Below are 5,760 nucleotides of genomic sequence, written 5' to 3'. Positions count from 1 at the left end.
AAACTCTGACAAAACCCATGTCAGGTCAGGTGAGCAAAAAAGTGCACAACTCATAATACAGTTTTGTAAGCTTTGCACATGGATATAGGCTTTGATTTAAAAAAAAACAAACAGTCTAATTCAAGACTCATAAAACAATAAACAATATATATATATATTTGAAGTTGCAGGTTTTACGAAATGCAAACATACTTTAAGTTCAATATAATAAAGCAAAATGATAGCAAAAGTCATCTTAGGACACATTTAATTGAGGAAAACCAAAGAATAGCTTTTGGGCAACTCCTGGGGAGTGTTCAGATTGACATCATAGTTTCTGTTAAACATGTAGAGAAAACATAAAATAAAGTTGAAATAGTTGTAAAAATAGGATTTAAAACTAAATTTAACTCTAAATTCTATTATTTTAAGATTCTAGTTGCAGGCACAAAAAATATATATACATCTTGCAAGGCCATAGAATTATTATTAACAGTATTTCTTTTTGGCTGCCTATAAACAATCAGACAAAATGCTTTAAAGGTAAAGCATTACACACTGGAAGGTAGTTGACTTAACGCACTTGTACTAAACCTTTTCAAAACAAACAAAAGAACACATTGATGGGTGGAATTTAATATAGAGGGGAAAAATAAACCTAATCTTATTTTAGAAACCCTCTAAAGGGCCCGACGTGCTCTTAAACCTCTAATCATTTGTGTGCCAAGCATTTGCTGCACAGATTTGATGTCAGGCTGTCAGTTAAAAGCAATCTTACCTTTCTTATCAGCATCACAGCTTTACCCATGAAAACTGCAGTCATTTATAAAATAAAATAAAAAATAGAAGGAGCAGGAGGGTGGGAGTGAATGAGAGAGACGGAGAAAAAATAAAAGAAGAGGAAAAGAAAAAAAGAGGGAAGTGCCTTCAGGGGAAGTTATTAAAGAAGGTGCAAGCTGGCTGGTTTGGCAGCAGTTCAGAGGGGTGGATCCCCTTGCCTCCCTGCACTCAAATGGCAGTTGCTGGCACCACTGCTAAACACACAATGCCTTGTGGCAAAACTGTGTCTTTCATTGACAGATGAGTGGGGAAAGGCAAGCAAAATGAGAGGGAGGAGGGAAGACCAAATGCTGCGTATCTATTAATTTTTTTTTTTTATGTTTTAGATAAAAAACTAACCTGAGAGAGGTGTGAACGCCTAACCAATTGTGAAAAGCCCCACTCATATGCACAATAACACAAAGAAAAACGCTCTGTGGGAATGAGAACAGGAAGGTGTGAGTAGTTATGAGTGAGAGCAGGTGGATTGTCACAAGTGAATTAAAACAATGAAATGTTTAACGTTATGCCATGTGACAGGAAAATGTTGCCTCCTTAGTGTTAAAGACACTGAGGTGGAAATTTGTACTGTACATTTGTTCACTGAATACATATTAAAAACCTTTACACAAATTAGATTTTTCTGCTTCTGCCACCATCCCTCCCTCACATGCACAAGGTTAACATATTTTATTGAATACAAGCTTTCAAGCTCCAGCTGAAGCAGCTGTTCAATACTTCCTTATTAATAAATAGATTTCAGGGGATTTATTTAATTCACTGAAATTTTGAACAAGCATTAAAGTATACCAGGCATATGAGCTAACTATACATCAGTAACAAGGCTGTGATTTTGTTAATAATTGTGACTGATGTGGTAGTATTTTCAGAGAATCTGATGCAATCATCTGCTGCAATCCCAAAATGCTAAGGGAACCACATGAAAGCATTAACACATAAAAAGCATCAACATTGGATTTATGCATACATATATTATAAGAAGGATATGTGTTAGTCCTGACCTTGCGGTAAATTGTATCTGAAAATTCTTTTCTTTACAGCATTCATAATAATCCAGCCCGTAAATGTGAACAGGCCCATGTTAGACAAGGTTAGGTCAGGTTGTAAAATGAATACAGAGCTAATTATATAATTTCTTTTGTGATTATATAGCTTTTGAAATTGTTAAAACAGTTTAATATACTGTATAAAGAAATAAACGATCAGCAAAATCCAGCATGCTGATGTCAGCAATTCTGTCCATGTCCTGATGGATCTGTCAAACTGGATTCCTTAACGATACAGTTTCTGTGCTATAAGCTTAGATAAGCTTAGACTCCTTAGTTTGCAATTGATATCATCATAAAATGACACAAAGAGTTTTTAAACTCTACAAAGAAAAATGCATGCAGGTGTTCCTCAAGTTTCCTCCTTCTCAATTCTCTTTTTAGAGTCAGCCATGAGGAATTTCTTTCTCAACCATAAGTGTTTTTCTAAGCCTTACCTATCTCTTGTAAGTGACTAAGTAAAAATATATATAAACCATCTGAAGGGGTTACCTGGCCTTGTAAAGAAACAAAGTATGCCAATGGTGTTTTGAGTCAGGAGTGTTGGCACAGGTGCATCAAAAGGTTCCACAATAGGTTTCATCCTAACCTCATTAATCACTGTGGTGATTAATCAGTGACCAACTTATTAATCTAGAATCAGAAAAAAAAACAAAAAAAACAGATGAGCAGAGCCAGCCAACAAGAAATTCTGGGACAGCACTGAGGATTCATTTATTGTTGATGGCACAAAGGATTAACTTGCTTGATCATGTGATTTCTTGTCATATATTTTTTCTTGCAGAAACATCACTTCTCGCCACAGGGTCCTATCTCAGTGGACCCTGTTGTGCAGTTACAGTGTGTCTGAATCCAGGTCAAAACGTTGCATGTTTAAGCCACATCAGGATATACGGACAACTTTTGGTGTCAAAGATGTTAAAAGATTGACAGGAGCCAAAAACCCCTGAAGGGTTACATGGCCTCATGAAAACACACCTGCTACATTTATTGTTTTATGAGGTAAGAGTGTTGCACAGGTGCATATCGTAGCAAAAGATCCACTCTAAATTAATTTCAATTCTACATGTGTTACTTCAAGTTTTGTGGTCAAGACTAGCTAATCAGTTCCATATAACAGTCTCAAAGAAATGCCTCCTACAGTCACAGATGGCTTTCTCTGTATTATTATTATTATTGTTATTTATTTGGTAGGGACAGATACAATAAACATAGATCATTATATGCAAAATAATCTGATGCCTGTATCATAATGATTATAGCCATCGCTAATCCGCAGCACCTGTCCCTTGAAGGGCTTTTAACAGTTAAAATACATAAAAAGTAAAAATAATTACAATAAATGCAAACAAAAATGTCCAGAAACCAGTTAGTACTAATAAAATCACTATAATAAAATGAACACATCCACTCAAGATCAAACAAATGTACGCCTCATATATACAGTTATGCATTTCATATGACATGGCCACACTGCTGCTGCTGTGTGAGCCAGGATTTTGCTTGTTTTTTAAAAGTGGACAGGCTAGTCAAAGTCTCAACATTAACAGGAAGACCATTCCACAGGTTGGTTCCTTTCACAGAAAATAATTTTTTTGCAAAAGATGTTTTACAAAACGTAACTTTACAGTTTCCACATTTAACAGCTCTCATTGACCTGGAGGTGTCTGTTAACAAATTTACAAAGTGGCTCAGGTGCAAGTCTAATCAAACATGTAAAAATCAACTTTATATAGCTAAGATTAACAAAATTCACAAAATTTAAGAATTTATATTTACTTAAGATGTGACAATGATGAAATCGAATGGGCTTTTTATTAAAAAAAAATTTAAAGTCCAATTATAAAGCCTTTCGATTGGCTTTAAGCTAGATTGACTGGTCTGAGACCAAACAGCAGTGCTGTACGACAGATGTGACAGGATCATTGTAGACTGTATGGCATGTCTGCCTTTACCTTAAAGGTTTCCTGTTGAAATCATGTCTTGGTTAGCAAAATAGTTGTAAGGTAAAATATGTTTGTAAGTTTTGTTATGAATAAAGAGCTCTAAAGGTTTGAAGAGATTTCCTGGCCTCACAAAGGTACAATTCACATCATAGTTAGGACAGTTGGCTCAAGTCTATCTTCATAATCTCAAATATGCTTATTCAACTATTGTGGTTTAAAGCCAGCTAATTAAGTGAAGAAGCATTGTTGAGATTAAGATTATTTCTGTCGGGGTTTTGGGTTCTGTGTGTGTATGTTTTGTTTTTGTCTGCACTTTTGTTTTCAGTTTCCAGATGGTGCAGGAGTTTCTCAGGTGTGCTGGGTGACAGGTGCGACTGATCTGCTGATTGCAGTGGAGGAGTATTTAAGCAGGAGGCTGCCAACACTTCAATGCCAGAGTGTTTGCCTTCTGTGGTAACAGCTCAGCCACCTCTAAGCTATGCTTTGTTCTTTGCTCCTAAGATGATATTGTTTATGTTCCTTCGCAGGCAGAAACCTGAGCTTACTGGTCATTCTTCATTGGACTTTGGCTTCAGTTCCAGAAGTTTTTTGGACAATCAAGATTAGCTATGTTTGGTGGATTTCATTTCCAAGTATTAACCTGGCAGCTTCCTGTTCTCCTCCGTCTCCTGAACCAAGGCAGAATCGTAACCTGTCTACCCTCCTACCCTCCCACACAAGTACCTGAACATTGGATTAACTCCTGAACTCACCAGAACCCACTCTACAGCTCAAGTAAAACCATCTGGCTTTCTCCGCTACGCTCACCTGGGCCCCGACTCCCTCTACCCCTGGCGACCTGACTACACTCACTTAGTAAGCCGTTTAACTGTCAATCATAATTACTTCTCGTTTATTCCGCAACATTATAGTTCTTGTATTCACCACTTCTCTTCCCCCTCTTTCCATACAGTTGGCGATTCTACCGTTCACATTCCTGTGTCACTACTTGTAAATAAAACACCTTTTACTGATTCAGTTGTCCTTCTGAGTGTTCTTCTGTATGTGGGTCAAATCTATCTCAAGCAAAATGACAATTTCCATATGCAGCCCTCCTTTACCATGGCCACAAAAAACTATGCTCAGAGTTAACTGACAAGAAACTGTGCAAAAGCACATTACTTGTTGATGCAAGTCTGGGATTAGTCACTGCTTGATCATTTTGATTAAATTTATTCTTGCGGAAATGCCACCTGTCTTCAATCTCCAATATCAAGACTCTCCGGTGTAATGGTAGCACATCCGACACCAGATTAGAAGGTAATGTTCGAGTCATACCAGGGTCAGTGAAAAGTTTTTTGAATAAGTAACGTTTTTTGTTTTTTTGTTTTTACACAAACAGGAACCCAAAAGCAAATTTCATGCCAATAAAATTAAGTATTTGACCCATTGTCATTTTGTGTCTTTTCTACACATTAACTATTTCAAATAAAAATTATTTAGCAGCGTAGCTAATCAAGAAGACTAAAGATCCATCTGCACCAAGGATGATCCCTTAAAACACCTTTTGGGATTTAACCTGCTGCATTAATGTTTACCTGTGTAAACATTAATGCAGCATAAACTACACATCCTGGCTTCACCAATACCATATAAGTGTCATAGTATTACTGCACATAGCACAGGTTCGTGTCGGTAAGACAAAAATCTGTTATTCTATAAGAGGAGGGAAATATCCTCTGGTAAGCAAATTTTATTCATACTTTCAGCAGTTTTTGAAAATATCAATTTTCATCATGTTGCTGTGATGGACAGTCATTTTAAAATGAAATATTGTCTTATTACTGTTTTAACTATCATTTCTGATTTTACAAAGTTTTCCCAGAAGGGTCTCTTTAATCTTTTGTTCCATAGGCTTAATTGCTCTCCCTGTGAAAGTGCCCCCCCCCCCCCCCCCCCGGCTATATATC

General features: G+C 36.7%; 1 long non-coding RNA gene across 1 annotated transcript; it reads left to right on the top strand.

Annotated features, from left to right (window-relative positions):
- Positions 1-4,269: 4,269 nt before the first annotated feature.
- Positions 4,270-4,824, top strand: LOC124863232. Its single transcript, XR_007037093.1, has 2 exons — positions 4,270-4,666; positions 4,764-4,824. It is a non-coding gene; the product is annotated as an uncharacterized LOC124863232 (long non-coding RNA).
- The last annotated feature ends 936 nt before the right edge of the window (positions 4,825-5,760 follow it).

The sequence above is a fragment of the Girardinichthys multiradiatus genome, chromosome 3 (assembly GCF_021462225.1).
Source record: "Girardinichthys multiradiatus isolate DD_20200921_A chromosome 3, DD_fGirMul_XY1, whole genome shotgun sequence".
In the NCBI taxonomy this organism is placed as follows: Eukaryota; Metazoa; Chordata; class Actinopteri; order Cyprinodontiformes; family Goodeidae; genus Girardinichthys; species Girardinichthys multiradiatus.
Note: the sequence above shows the minus strand (reverse complement) of the source record. Positions and strands in the feature narration are given on the sequence as shown.